The following is a 16,014-nucleotide window of genomic DNA, read 5'->3' as shown; positions in this document are numbered from 1 at the left end:
TTGTTTACACCTTTTTTTTCCCCATTAAAATAAATTAGATTCTCATGTGATATTTGTTGCTAAGGACTATATTACTATATTGCTCAAAAAAATTGCATTATGCAATCGAGACATTGAAAAAGTTGATCATTAATAAACATGCGTGACTCTTTATCACGTAATTCCAAATGTACTTCCATTTTAATATCTTTTTTTTTCAAGAAGCAACAGTCAATACACAAATGTCACTAATGACCTTATGTGGCCTTAGCATTCATTTAAATATTTGGCTTCCTGAATTTATCTGGACATGTTCATATTTGCATAGTTATCCATAAATGGTTGATAACAGACATTGGCAAACAGAATTAAACCAATAATCAAAACACCAAGATTCATTCAACAAAACTTTGCTTGAATCATTTCCAACAAAAGATTTTCTTTAAGTTTTAGCTTACAAAATGTAAGCATCTTATTCTAATTAACTCCCAACAGCTGGGAACTTGTACAGCTGGTCCATACAGACAGTATCAAACAATACCGCACAAATATAAATACATTTTACAGAAACTTTTACTTTAAAAAAAATATTGCTAAAAAATATTTAGCAAAGATTGCTAAACTTGTGCAGATTGCTAGAATTCCAGATTGTTTGGATGGTTGTGACCAACAACCACAAAGTATGCAATACATTTCAAGGCAAATGAAACAGTGAGTATTATATCCCACACCTATCCAATCCATGTTGTCAGGCTTTCAGACTTAATTCCTGCTGCAGTAGTTATTTTAGTACATTTGAAAATCAGATGTTATGAGAAAGAAGCCATCACAACAATGGAAGGTTTGGTCATGCTCAGCCAGGTACAAAGACATGCCCTAGTAAAACTTTGTAATTGATGACTCAGTGTTGTTCATAACTAAAGAATCTCATTCATGAAAATAATTAGCATTGCGTGCACTTGAGTGAAAGTCAGAATTGTGGTATAAAAAGTCACAATTTTATTATTCCGTGTTGGAAAAAACCCTGCAAACTCAGCAATCCAAGAAAAAACACTGAATTGAGAGATATAAACTCGGGGGGAGTCCGAATTGAGATAAAAAGTTGCAATTTACTAGTGTTGCACGGTGCACCGATACTTCAAAAGTATCGCGATTCTCGGAAATTAAAAACGTCACGATTCCTAAATTTATTAGTATCGATACTTCTAAGAATGACCGCGTTCCAGATTTGCAAGGCCGGCGACACACTGGATGCGTGGCGCGAGCGTCTCAGCTGCGTGGCGTGTCCGTTTTTATTTTGGCTCCCATGTTAACTGGTTAGAGCTAGCCAGAGCCGCGCGGAAATCGCGTGCATGCTAGAAATAGAACCGACGCCTATTTTTCACGCGACACGCAAGCGTGTTCGAAGCGTTTCCAGGCAAAATAGAACAGGAAAAGATGTTTCTATGTCATTTTGACACGGATACATATTAATAAATGACATTTTGATGGTTTGAAAGTCTCTAGGTTTTGACATAAATGCAGATATAAATGTAATTAAAAAAAAAAAAGATTGATTTTCAAATACTGCACCTCTCAATACAGAACGTTCAATATTCTGTAGCCTATTTTGCCGTCAACACGACGTTGTCTTTGCTGCTATATATTTATGCTTAACATGAAGTATAGGCCTTCCACAACTCTCTCCCCATATGTCAAATATATCACCAATGAGGCTTATTATATGTTACCAATATTAAACATTGTTTAATATAATCGCTGTTCATATTGTTATTCAAAGTTCAGAATCAAGATAAAGTTATTACTGGTAACTCTTATGTTTCTTATGATAACTGAGATAATGCTGCTAAATTTTTTATTTATTTTTTTACCTTGAATGTCATTGCTCTAATTTTAATTTTAATTTTGATATTTCATATTTTGATATTTCATATTTTGTTCAAATGTTTAATATATCTGCTGTTCATATGTTCATTTATTAGTGTGTTATATGATTAGAATGTTGTCCCGGTTTTAAAATAAAGCACAGCAATGATATTTGAGAGTGTTTCTCCCTTTTCAGAAAAAGTATCGAAATCGCAATTCTTGACTTGGTATCGGTATCGAAACAATAATTTTGGTATTGTGACAACACTACAATTTACTTTTTTTTACTTTTTTATTCCGTGGCGGAAACACAACAATGTCATTCAACTGCGACAATAAAACATGTTTACTCTGTCTGTTAGGTTTCATTAGAAATGTACATTAGACACACCTTTCACAGACTGAAACTGGCTGATGAAACGCACGTGTCATCTTACATATCATCTCCGACATGAGCAGAGTAAACAGAAGCGGTAGATACTACGTGACTGCGCACAGTTTCCTGGTCTCAGAAACAGACAACAGGGCTGTAATCCCGTGAATACGGCATGCTGATCTAATCCCACGCGCTGTGGGTGGGGTTAACCCTTACTCGCTGGGTAAACAAGACTCCAGACAGCAAAGAGGCAGGACCGTCACTGACCCAGACCTGCCAGAGCCTTGGCTTTATGCGTTAATAAATGACAGCATGCATAATACAGCTGCAACCCTATGAGACTGACAGTTAAATCAGTGAACATATCTACATATAAGTGAGGAAGTTAGTCTCCTAAAAGGAATAGTTCACCCACAATTGAAAATTATGTCATTATTTACTCAATCTCATGTGGTTTAAGGAAAAGGATTGTTTTTATTTGTTTAGTTACAATGAATAGAGACTGAAGCTCCAAAATGAACTTCTTATTTTAAATTACTTATTTTTTAAATCCATAACATGCATCAATGATGATAGCATTTTTGTGTAAACTATTACTTTAACCTACCCTGGTAATCCAGAGTTCTCGCGCGAGCACAAGTTGAATTTACTCAGCGAGTTACTCTGGTGTCGAGTAATGATGCTCATTAAATATGCCCCTCGATCTGAGCTGCACCAATCACATCGGGTTATCTGATATAGGCGGGCCAGAGGCGAGCTAAACAGATGACGACAGCGCTGTGACGTCGAAGTCATTAGTAAACATTGCAAGATGGCTATGGATGAACACCAGTTGTTTGAAACGGCTTTGGCCGCTACAATGAACGAGTTAGACTTGGCTTTTTATCTAAAACAGGAACAGAAGACGCCGCTCGAATCGTTCCTTTGCAAGAAGGACGTTTTTGCTGTTTTGCCGACCGGATACGGTAAGAGTCTAATCTACCAGTTAGCTCCGCTGGTAGCTGAGCGTATGGGGTTTATTGTTGTGATTGGTCGTAGTGTTATCCAATTGCGTGCAGTGAGATTTTCAAACGCATGCTTGGTGCCGCCCCTCGAGCTGGGCGATTTTCATTAGTCGACGCCAGACCATTAATCTTTTAGATTTAGGTCTGGATTTCCAGGCTAACTTTAACCTACAATTTAGGTTAAATTAGATTAAATACCACTATTCAAAAAATGATGGTCCTTTGCTGGGAATTCATGTCATAAGAATTAACGTAATTACTAGTTTACACACTTATAAGTTAGAAACTTTATGAAAACTTTTGACTTCTCACACTTGACCACAATGACGTTATGTTAGAACGAACCAATATATCAACATTTAAAAAGTAGATAGGAAGCAACTTCTACACATATTTTAGTTTGATAAGCTTTTATAGCCAGTGTAACCAGGTGCACATTAAAAAAAAAATGTGCAAGAGAATCAGAGATTAATTTGTGTAGTGATAAAGTATTTTTCTGTCACTTCCAACAAATCCGCATATGGAACAGCTGTTTGCACTGCCAGAGACAAATCATTTAAAAGGATTTAAACAGCACTGTTAAACTCTAATTATATAGAACTGTAATTATCAGGGGCGTAGAATTTAGTAGGGACGCTAGGGACGTGTCCCTACCAATATCCAGTGACACTAATATATCCTTAGCAATAATTTCGATCAAAACTTAAAATATATTTATATTGATGTCCCCGTCCCCACCAATTTCAAAATCAAACCTACGCCACTGGTAATTATATCTAATAATTAGTATGATTCCAACATGACATTAATGCATCATGACATAGCCTACCTGTGGCTGTGATGAACACCTCCACATTTAACATTTAACACTCAAACAGAAAAGCGGGAGTTCATGAGAAGAAACTGTCATACTGGTTTGACAGCTCATCTTCTGCAAACAAACATGCTGTCAGAAAGCATAATTCCAAACGCTGACACTGAAGTTCTACACACTCATGTTTTTTATTTATTATTTGGCTAATTAATTTCATTGAACATTTGGCTATAAATAGGAATGTAGTACTCTCTGATAAAAAAAAAAAATGTTATTCATTCAACAGATCCAAATTCAGATGTGGGCCTACATATCGTCTATTACATCGGTTGTCATTAAGTTCTGAAAAATTACAACATGGAATATAACTCCAATAAATATGAGCAGCTTCTGAGAAACTTTTAAGAAATGTTCTTTTTGGCCAAGCTTCTGCAGTTTGAAACCTTTCCATAACATGAATGGTACTTCAACATCTGTGAACTCTCACACCTTTAACTACGCCAAGGGACAGAGGACGGATTTCTCCTGAAACGCAGGTGACCAACCTCCATGGTTCAAAAATCATCAAACATTTTAAGGAGGGAGGAAAAATAAAGTGCAAAACTGGCCTGAAGTCAGCAGTTTGCGCCAACCGAGCAGAGGAAAAGGGTGGACTCCAAGTGTGAATGGAATACAAAATGGGCTTCAATAGGCCTGTAACCCAAAACTCTCTGACAGATGCTAAGCACTTCAATGGACTTTCATTAGAAGGAAAATAGACACATACTGAATTACATTATAATCCGACAGCAATTTCACAAACTATAGGTGATGGGTGGAATGAAAGCTTATTTTGCGGAGTCAACGAGAGGACAACTGCAATAATATTGGAAACTGATCTTAAAAGGAAGACTGGCTCACTACTACTATCCCAAAAGCACTTATGAAAACAAAACAAAGGTGAAAAGTACAGTGACTCACATACTGTAGGAACGTTTCACATCACCCACAGGATGAAGGTTCGGTTCAAGTTACTTGTCTGAGATAAGATACTTCTGAAGTCCATATTAAATGATTCATTTATTTCATTCAAATGACTTAAATCATGCAATGATAAAACTCTAAATATATAAACATAATAGAATGTTTTACAAATCTGATATAAAAACTAAAATAGAATTAGCCTATGTGTGTTTAAAAGGGGTCATATTATAAAAATCTTTTGGTAAAAAAAAAAAAAAAAAAGAAAAAAACACTGATACCATTACTGAAACTAAGCTGCAAATATGTTTGTGCTGAATTTCCACAACTTTCTAATGTCAGTCAAATAGGTGAATTCAGCACGACCGTCCCAGTTAACCTATTAAAACACTATAGTACAAAAAAAAAAAAACACTAACTAAAATAAATTGAAACTCATCACAAAATTATAATGTACAATATGAAAAAAGGACATTTTTAAATTTAATAATTACATTAACCTTGCTGTAAATGATTTGTGTTTTTGAAGATTAATGTTTAGATGACAACAAAGGTAATAAAGGTAATGGACTGGAGCATACACAATTAGATAGCCAACATCAATTATGGTGTCCATATTACATTTGTGCGGAAAAAAACAAACATTATACAAAAATTATAACGTGATCCCGTTTGCTGACTCAACAAATCCAGCAAATCAAAATAATTTCCTTCAGACAAGAGTTCCACAGCTAAAGTAGTAGCAAAGGAACCAACGCTTGCAGCCAAAACCAACAGAACAATGACTGTATCACTGGGTCCTGAAGGAAATCACCATTGTGTCTCTCTGGACTCTTCCAAATAAACAGCTTGTGTGGAGACGGTCGCTTAGGAGGTGTAGAGGCGGCAGTGAGAGGAAGGAAGAATCCTTTGCCAGTCACTTCCAAGTGAAATGTGGGCAGAGCGTGGCGGCACCCTGGCACTGTAACATCTTATCAGAGTAAGACACACAGACATGCTGGGAAATAGACTGGCCGATCAGTCATCAGAGTTTTTCACCTCTTCTGCTTTTAAGATAAGGGCCAAACAGGGTCTGTGGGAACTTTAAAAACAGGAGTCAGCCTTTAAAAGTTAGTTTACTCAAAACTGAACCTTATGTCATTGTTTTCACACCCTAATGTCATTCCAAACCCATATGATCTTCTTTCTTCCAAAAGCAGATCATATGACAGTCAAAAAGCAGTCATCCAGAAAAATGTTCTTTGTCAGTATTTGCCGGGCAGAAAAGAGCAAGATGGGCATATATAACTCTTTCTGTGTACCATCAAGGAAAAGTCATGGGGTTTGAACGACATGAGAGAATAAATGTCAATTTAAATGGGTGAACTATCCCTTTAAAGACAAACAGTAAGCCTTTAAAGGAAACAAAAGGCCAAGTGAAATTAGTAACTGAGGTGGTAGATACACAAGCAAATTTAATCTAATTAGGAATGCACGATATGAAAAATTTCAACCGATAACGGCGATAACCGATAATGAAGTCCTTCTCATGGCCGTATCTGATACCGATAACCAATAAGTTAATTTTTTTACATATAGGCTAATTTTCATATAATCTGCAGAAAATCTAAGATTCACTGATGAAACTGATATTTTAGTAGCTCTGGCCTAACTAACTATAATAGCAAATGTTTTTATTTGTTGTGCAAGGCACCACAATACTTAGTAACAGAAAGCGTTTAACATAACTATGACAGAACTATGGTTTATCTGCACTTAGGCTAGCAACTCATTAACAACACATTATTATATATTAAAAGTATTTCATGCATAACAAAGAAATTAATCTATTCAAACTTTAGTGCATGAGGATGAGGATTTAGTGCAAGTCACGTTTTTCAAATACATAATAATGACATTTGTCAACCTCAAAAACAAAAGTGCATCCTTAACTAAAATAAAGTGCATCTGCATCCTCAAAAGTGCATAGGCCTAGATGAGATTTCTCTGAAATTATATAGTTTAACATAAAATAAATAATAATAATAATAATAATAATAATAATAATAAACTTAAAATGATTTCCAATTTGCACTACTCAACATCTTACCTATACCCCTCCTCCAAAGTACATATCTTTTCACCTGTCTCCTCTACTACGGAAAAAGGTTCATCAAGGACTATAAATACCATTACTTTGTCGTAATATCGGTTCAGCCTTTTCGCTGTCTCTGGAAAACTTCACAATTCTCAAATGCCTGCTGAATGGGGACATCGACACTCCGTGTGTTAGGCTTAGCGCTAGTAGCTGCTGCTTCATATTCTTTTAATACAGCTTCGCTGCGAATGCGATGATGACCTTTCAAGTGAGATATGAGATTTGTTGTGTTAAAACTTGACGCCTTTTTTCCTCCTCTCGGAATCCTGTCCTATCGGAATCCAAACTCACAGATGATGACGCAATTAGCGCGAGTTGTGACACAGTTTTAAAGCTGCAGTCATTTGCACTTGGAAAGCGAATGAATCTTAGATAAATCAGACTGATTGATTGATTGTTTTACCAGCAAGCATACTTTATCGGACCTAGTTATCGGATTTCATTTATTTATCGGAGCAATAAAAATGACATCATTTTCACCTATATCGCCCGATAATTTATCTGTCAGATAAATATCGTGCACCCCTAAATCTAATGTTACTATTTGGGAACCACCTGAGATCTAAATGTGTATAGTAAAAAGCACAGAGAGTTAATTGATTCATTCTGTGTGTAAGGGGTTTAAATGGAATGCCCTATAAACCTAGCCTGGCAATCAAGCCTACATCAAGATGTTAGGTCTGGCAACTCACCACTGTCAGGGCTCAATCCGAGGGGCGTGATAAACAGCTGTCTTTTAAATTCGCTCGGCATGCAATAGGACAGCGCTACAACCAACCAGAGCGTTTTCCCAACAGCGGAGCTAGTTGAAAGATTAAACTTTTGCCGTATCTGGCCGGCAAAACTACGAACACATCTTCCTGTTTTAAGAATGACTTAAGTGCCGTTCTTAGGGGTGGGCGATATGACCTAAAATTAATATCACGGTATTTTTCATCTTTTGAACGGTGACGGTATAATATCACGGTATAACTTTTTTTTGGTACATTTTGGGAGGAGTAGCCTGTCCTGTCTCTCTTTAGTATGTGAATAAAGTTAATATTTTTATAATATAATAAGTAAATGGTAGGTATCCTTATCAAAAAGAGACATGGGAGAGTATTATGCATTCTCAACATTTATTTTGCAAAAAACCTAAAGATCTTACTTAACAGTGTACAACAAAACAAAAATTAGCAGTGTAATAACTAGGGCTGTTTTCGACAAAGGATTTTCATAGTCGAATCTGATTCGTTAGATTTTGCCGTAGTCGATTGATAGTCGAACCTTTTTTTTTTTCTTTTTTTTTAGATAGCAGCTAGATTTTTTCCATTTCAAACAAAAGAGCTAAAACACATATATCACACATATATTATAATATTTCATAAACATGAGGAGCAATATGAGAGAGAAATTTGGTGATCGTTGTTTAGGTACATTAAACCACGTAAAGCTTTTTAACGCACATGAGAACCGCGTGGAGTCAACTCGCACATGAGAACCGCGTGGAGTCAACTCACAGCCGCTCCGCAGCCCTGCTGAAAATGTGAAGCAGAAACGCTTAATATCAGATAACGTCCATAATAATTGGACTCCGGGTTCGATTTTTTTTTTACCATTTTCAGTGGTTATGAGGAGCAATATGACAGGGAAATTTGGTAATCGTTGTTTACATTAAACCACGTAAAGCTTTTTAACGCACATGAGAACCGTGTGGAGTCAACCCACAGCCGCTCCGCAGCCCTGCTGAAAATGTGAAGCAGATTTTTGAATACATTTTTTTTATTTACATTAGTAAGCTACAGGACATCGTCTTTCAAACCATGACCTGCGCGAAAGCGAAAAAATAAATAAAAATGTACCCAGCCCTTCTGGAAATGCGAATGCGTCTCTGTCCCCAGCACATTTCAAACCAAAGGTTTGAGGTTCATAGTCGAATCAGACCTCTCCGAATCGAATCCTCGACTATTAGAAGTCAGCCCTATTATTTAGAATTAGATATTATTGATGTAAATGCAGCCGTTCAAGGAACATAATTGATTTATTACGGTATTGACGGTATTAGAAAATCCATGTCGTGGCGCAATGTCACACCGGTGATGACTATGACACCGGTGTACCGCCCACCCCTACGTTCTATGTTCTTTTCTCAAAGAAAAGCTTAACTCCAAGTCCTCCAAGACTCCAAGAGTCACGGCCAAAGCCGATTCGAGAGACTCTCTCGCAGCTCTTCTTTGTTTTCCAAGTAGCAGGGAATTCACGCGGAACCGTCACAACTCTGTCGTCATTATGTAAAGCCCGCCCACCGACTCTATACACAATGTGATTGGCCTGACTAGAGTTTGGTTTTTCCAGCTCAAAAGTCAACGGAGAGTTGTTAGACTACACTGGCTGCAAAAATTTTTGCTGCTGCTAGTGTGCGTCTAGATTTCTAGGCTACTATAAGCCCTAGATCCCTTGGAATCTGATATGGAGCTGATTTATTATTTATTTTTCTTTATAAATTTGTTTACGCAGCATTCTATAAGCCTGTATGTATGCTTGGGATATTACAAAAATTGTATATAATCAAGTATAAAATATTATTATTAATATATTTATTAAATATAAAATATTGAAAAATACATAAATGAAAACAACAACAATACAATACACTATAATTGTGTTAAAAAACAGTCAGCTTAAGGTAGCAAGCTACAACAAGAATTAAATGTGGTTAAATTAAATAACTCCAATATCATAAAGGGGCAAATTAAGCGTGACATGCTGTGATGTCACAATCGTGTTGAATTGTGGCCTATGGATCCGCCTGAAGTGTACACATTTATTAGATTTGCTCACTCGGTTCAAACCGAGGGGTCGAGGGTCTGTCCAAATAAACTACTCTGGCCCACTTGACGAAACTGAACTTCGACAGGGATTCCCCCCCAAGGGGAAGTACTCAGGGAAGTTCACAAGTGTACGTCTAAAAGTGGAGTTAAATAAAGCCAGACAGTAGGAGGGGATGTTCTACCCAAGCCGTCACACTGACGTCATCACAAAACATTTTCATATTTCGATTAAAGATTACGAAGACAATTATTAAAGGTTCTTTTTTTTTTTTCTTGGTGAATTAATTTGCACGGATGAATTGTTCACCACAAGACACGAGGCAATTTTGATTTCATGTCGGCTTTAATGCAGTACATAGTAGGATGATGTCTTTGAAAACACTCTTGCACAGATAAAAAGAGTGAAGGTTAGAGTAGCAGTGTGTAATTTCTGCACAAGCCGCACCTAACAAACAGCAAAAATAGGGATTCTTTCCAAACAGGTTTCCCTAACACTCCCCCTTGTCTGGTCACTTAATTGTAACACAAAGGAACGTTCAAGAAAAACGTCTTTTTTCCTTAAAAGCCAAAAATACTTTTGTGACACTGATTGATCACCTTCTTCGGTTCAGGGGTCTTTTGAAAAACATAACCTAATCGAACATTCCTCATTCCTAAACAAACATCCTTTTCACATTAATCTCATAAAATCACAAAGACATTTCAGTAGGACCTACATTATTTTATTATCTAGTTTTTGCCCATAACACAAATGTTAGGTTAGAATATCTGCCATAAAGCAAAAAAACTGCCATGTTTCCCATGATTCCTGCAGTATACAAGCAAACCGTTTCAAGCTGAACTTAAAGAGTCACTCAAAAACACACCGGACTAACGTCTCTGGCATCTTTTGTGACTCATTAGATTCCAGAAATGTTCAAAAATTAACAGACACAGTGGCAGTGAGCTAGAGGAAGTGCAACTAAGTTCTCCTAATTTAAAACAAGTTTAATTAAATAAACTCCTGCAGAGCAGCTTTAGCGGCTGTTCTTTCCATTAGAGGTTCTCTGCCAATCTAAAGACAACCACTTACATCTTGCCATTCATATATAAAATGTACAACAATACATCAGGCCGTGTGCTACGTGATCAAATTTTACATGATGAGTTTAAAAAGCACGAGTGCCTTGCGTGCATCCATAAAAAGCATTTGCCAAACGATCAAATGTGCACTATATAGCTAGATATTCTTATCTCTGATAGCACAGATAAAAAATTAAAATAAAAATCACAAGGAAGGAAGATAAGCCTGATCACTCTAGTGATTATTCTACTTTCCGAACCAAATCTGTATAACCATTCCAAATTCATAACTTAGAAAGATAGATTGGGAATCTTTTAAAGGAGAAAATAAAATATGCACACGTTTCGAGATCAAATGAACGATTGTTTTGTTTTTTTTAGGAAAGATTCAGATAGGCTATATAAATTAATATGTAAATATAATTATTAATAATTATTAAGTCAAATAATCTTAATAAATTGCATACATAAATGCACTTTTTATGAACAATTTCAACTATTAGAAAACACTAAAATGTAACATTAACAGAGATGAACAGAATTACTTGCTCTCTCATTCACAAGTGTGCTTCCCTAGGAGTAAACTGATCCCTTTAATTCCACGTGACATTTCCGTTACAACCTCTGGCCAAGCCAGTGCAGAATTTGAAAATCAAAAATGTTGGCAATAAATACCTTCAGCACCAAGACCTAAACAATACTGCCAAAAGTTGCAGACATCTCCTTTTATGGCCAACCCAGTGCCCACAGCATGATATTTCACTGTCTGCCAGTTTGGATTCGGAAAGAAGAACTCTGTATTAAATGCATCACACCGGCTCCAAAAAAAAAAAAAAAAAAAAGAGGTAAATGTTACTTAACTTTTGTTTAACTGGTCACAGTTGAGTAGATCTACCCCACAGTCCTTTCATTTCTGGCTCCCAATTAAAATAAAAAAACAGCCTCTCACACACTGATGGTTGCTGTTAGAAAGTCAAACATCTAATCTAAGCCTGGCATACTTGCCAAAATAATCAGCTGGGTTTGAGCTGAGTCAGCAAAAGAGTCTTTGTCTCTCTGGTTTCGCACTGACCTGACTATGAACAAAGACACAAGGACGATTTAAGGTACAAAAAGGATTCATAATATCTCTTACTTTATAACCTTCTCAATAACATTCGCAACTAAACTATAACATGATTAAAATATGACAATCTATGTTGAAATACTAACCATAAACCTTTACTAATTGCATGTAAACAGCATGCATGCAATGCATCAGCTAAACATCAAGATCAAATCAATAAAAACCATTAGTGCCACATACATAACAAAGGTCATGGGGTGGAAAAAAAGGTTTTTGTCCAAAATAGAAATGTGGGTCAGCAAGACAAGACAGAGGTCAGATTAAAGAGTCTCAGTCAAAGCCAAGTTGTACATTTATCTTATGAGTGGTCATGGGCAAACATCACAGCACTATGAGATTATCAGAAGAAAAGGTGATGACGCAACAGTAACCTTCACAGGGTTAGTTCAGTGTGGCCATACATATTTCTCCCTAAAAGACCAGAGGAATCCTGCATGGAATGCAGCAGTCTAAATAAGCACATCCATAATTCATTAATGTCATATTTCACATTTACATGAGCAGTGTGTTGATTTTGCACATCTTTTGGTAAAACTAACATTATACAAATGAGTTATTGTACATCAAAATAGTTAGTCCCACATGTCAATGTATGTACACTGACTAATGAGTTATTTAATATTGTGAATTCAAGCTGTGAAACACAAAAGAGGTAAGGAATTTTGACAGACTCAAGTCACCATTCGCTTTCACTGTATGGAAAATAAGCAATGTATGGGAATGGTGACTCAGCCTGTCATTCAGTGTACACCTCTTTTTGTGTTCCATAAATAAATTAATATAAGTTTGCAACAACATGGAGGTGAGTGGACCATTTTTATTTATGGGTGAATTATTCCTTCAATGTGTAATAATAAAATTTAAACAAACAGGCGTTCGTTTGGTAACGTTAGGCTACGCTGGAATGTACACGACGGACAGCTTCGAATTTTGTTATGAAATGAAACGCTAATCAATCGTTGAAACTTAGCCTAAATAATCAATTACTGTACGACAGGTTTTTCATCTTATTCTAACGTTGGTCACTGTGCCAAAAGAGAGTCTACGTAAGAGAGTTTGATGACACGATCTGAACGATTCGCTTAGGAATCGGACTGAATTGGACCGAGCCGTTCTAACTCACTGATTCAATGAACCGACACCAGAGGAACATTCAAACATGTCTGAAACGCAATGAACCGACAACTGATAACTGAGCTGTGATACTAAGAGCATGGAGTGAACCGATGATTTGACAGATGGGACGAAATATAAGTTACTTTAACACCAGAATCGCAGAAATGTTACAAATAAAACGTTCTGGGAACGGGTTTATGAGACCATAGAGATGAATACATGAGTAACGTTACCTTACATGAATGTAGTATTGTTTCATGCAAATTACTTTGTTATTATGAGCTGAACCATGAATGAATTACCTGCACCAAATTGAACTGGGTCACATGATTAAAATAAACTAACGTTACCTTATTAATAAAGCCTAATCGACAAAAAAAACTTAAAAAAACGAATTAAGCATAAATTATGGAACGTTTAAAAGAATAATAGCATAAAGGCCATTCAATCGGTTTTTGACCCGGTTCTTTGAAACGAATTGTTCAAAAGAACCGGTTCGGTGAAATGAATCGGACTTTCCACCACCAGTCAGCAAAGAAGTATCCGTTTCTAAACAACAATCACCGCAGTCGATGCTTACCTTTATTTCATGGATCCTTGCAATAAACAATGACACGCGTTTGATTGTGCACTTCACCAGAACTAATTTCAAAACGATGACATAGTTTTATTCCACGTGTCCGTCTTGAAGTCGTTTCCAAAATCCCACACCAGCGTAAAACATTTTAACCGAAATCCGCAGGTACTAGTTCAGTCCGCCTGGCTGTGCGTGTCCGTTCATACTGCAGCACCAGAAAGGCGCTAATGCGAGAGAAAAGGAGGATCCCACACCATTGAGCAGAAGGGGGGAAGGAGAACAGATCCTACGTGATTTTTTTTCCTAACGAGTAAACAGGCACGTATGAGATGATTATAGTCCGCAAGGCAATCAAGTATAACTGCGTTTACAGTGGATTTATTCCGCTGTATTTCACTGAAAGCGCACGGCGGTTATGAAAGAACACTATTTGGCTCCACTCCCCCTACTTTTGGCAGCAATGGGCGGTACACTGCCAAGGTTTAATCTGATTGGTTTGCTCAAATTGACGTCACCAGGCAAGGTCGTTCTCAGGTTTTGGGACTCCTCATTTTTGTGATCTGTTCGGTGTTTTAAGACCACATCTACTTCTTCATTTCTGTCGTTAGGGTCAATAACGAATTTAGATGAAATGATAAAACGGTTATTTAAAAAAGAAATGGCTTGCTATTAGAAAATATAATCTATGGATTAATGTTGGTTCATATTATTGTTATTAGTTATTATTATTAGTATTTATTTATTTATTTTAAGGTTGGCCTAAATGAGATACATTTTAACTAGCATGTATCACCATACTTCCCGTTCATTAATCACAGCACATTAAGACAAATGTTTTGTAATGCAAGTTTTGCCTGTACAGTGACTAAAACCAACTTTCATTACATTTTTTGTTAAATTTTTTTCTTCAAGAATTTGATATTTAATTCCAATTGCAATAGGTCATGCATTAGTGCATTTCAGTTTGTTTAAAGTGCCTAAATGCTGATAGGACTTATTATAGCCTGGTTTCATAGATAGGGCTTAGATTAAGCCAGGGGTAGGCCTTAGTTAAATTAGGATATTTACGGGTTTTTTAAACATGCCTTGCATCTTGAGCAAAAACAATGGCAGATATGCCAGTGCAAGATATGTCAGTGCAAGTTGCTTTTCTCAAACATGCACTTTAGTCTGGGAATATAGGCTTAAACCTTGTCTGTGAAACCGGGCAAATGTGTCATTCAGCAAAGACTGCTCTGTCTGGACAGGGAGCAGCCAATGTCATATGTGGCAATTTAAACAGCAGTGGTTATGGGTACACTAAACCACTATGACCTCTGGGATTTTACCCAGTCTTTCAGAGTTATAAATGCAAGCTGGTTGAGAAAATTGAGTGTCCCTTCATCCAACCAGTGTGAGGGGAAAAAAAGCAGATTGGTTCCTTGATCATTCTGTATGGTTTTCTAAACCAAATACAGGCCCAGAAAAGGGCGAGGACATCTTATAAAAGTTGTATTTATTTTTCTGACAGACAAAGCTATTAAGTTGGTTTCATTGTGTTGACAGGCTTCAAGCTAAGATCTGGAACTCACAAAAAATAAACATTGCTAAAGTATGACTTGTTTTTCTTTCACAGAGCCCAAAAAAAAAAAAAAATCAGATGATTTTAGAAAAGACAAGGAAAGACTGTTGGGAAATCATTGCTCCCAGGATGCAAACTGAAACTAATATGAACACATTTTGCACCAAAAGAAGCAATTGGTATCTAAAACAAAAAACAAAACTGTCATGTAACCTTTGTGATGGAGGAGAACAGTGATTGCTCTTGAACATGATGCAAAGGGACAAACACAAGATAGCAATGTAAAAATATCCACTTATCTGTTGATGTTCAAACTGTTTGAGGCGTTCGTGGGTACATGATTGTATACCTTTAAACGGAAAGCACTGTTCCTGTCTTTGAGTGTTGAATAATATATCAGCTCCACAGCAACACTCACTGAACACCCACTTAAAGTGTGACTGCAGAACCTTAAAGGTGAAATGGGTAACTTTTGATAATGTTTATTTCAAATTTCACCTTTAATGGGCTATTGTGCATTAATAGATTCAGAGTATGTGATTCAGGATTCTATGCTATAAAAATCAGTAACATCTTGTGTTAAATCTATTACCAGAACAGTAACAGAGTGTGCATGTGAGCCAAAC

The 16,014-nt window shown here is 36.5% G+C and overlaps 1 protein-coding gene across 4 annotated transcripts in view; it reads right to left on the bottom strand.

Annotated features, from left to right (window-relative positions):
- Positions 1–14,272, bottom strand: part of mical3a (microtubule associated monooxygenase, calponin and LIM domain containing 3a) — an 84,569-nt gene extending 70,297 nt beyond the window's left edge. For all 4 annotated transcript variants that reach the window (XM_084409242.1, XM_084409243.1, XM_084409244.1 and 1 more), the window contains exon 1: positions 13,831–14,272. The gene's annotated coding sequence lies outside the window, so the exon portion shown is untranslated. The remainder of the gene's footprint in view (positions 1–13,830) is intronic.
- Between the last annotated feature and the right edge of the window lie 1,742 nt (positions 14,273–16,014).

This window comes from Rutilus rutilus (assembly GCF_951802725.1).
Source record: "Rutilus rutilus genome assembly, chromosome: 5".
NCBI classification, from domain to species: domain Eukaryota; kingdom Metazoa; phylum Chordata; class Actinopteri; order Cypriniformes; family Leuciscidae; genus Rutilus; species Rutilus rutilus.
This window is presented reverse-complemented; position numbering and strand designations above follow the sequence as displayed.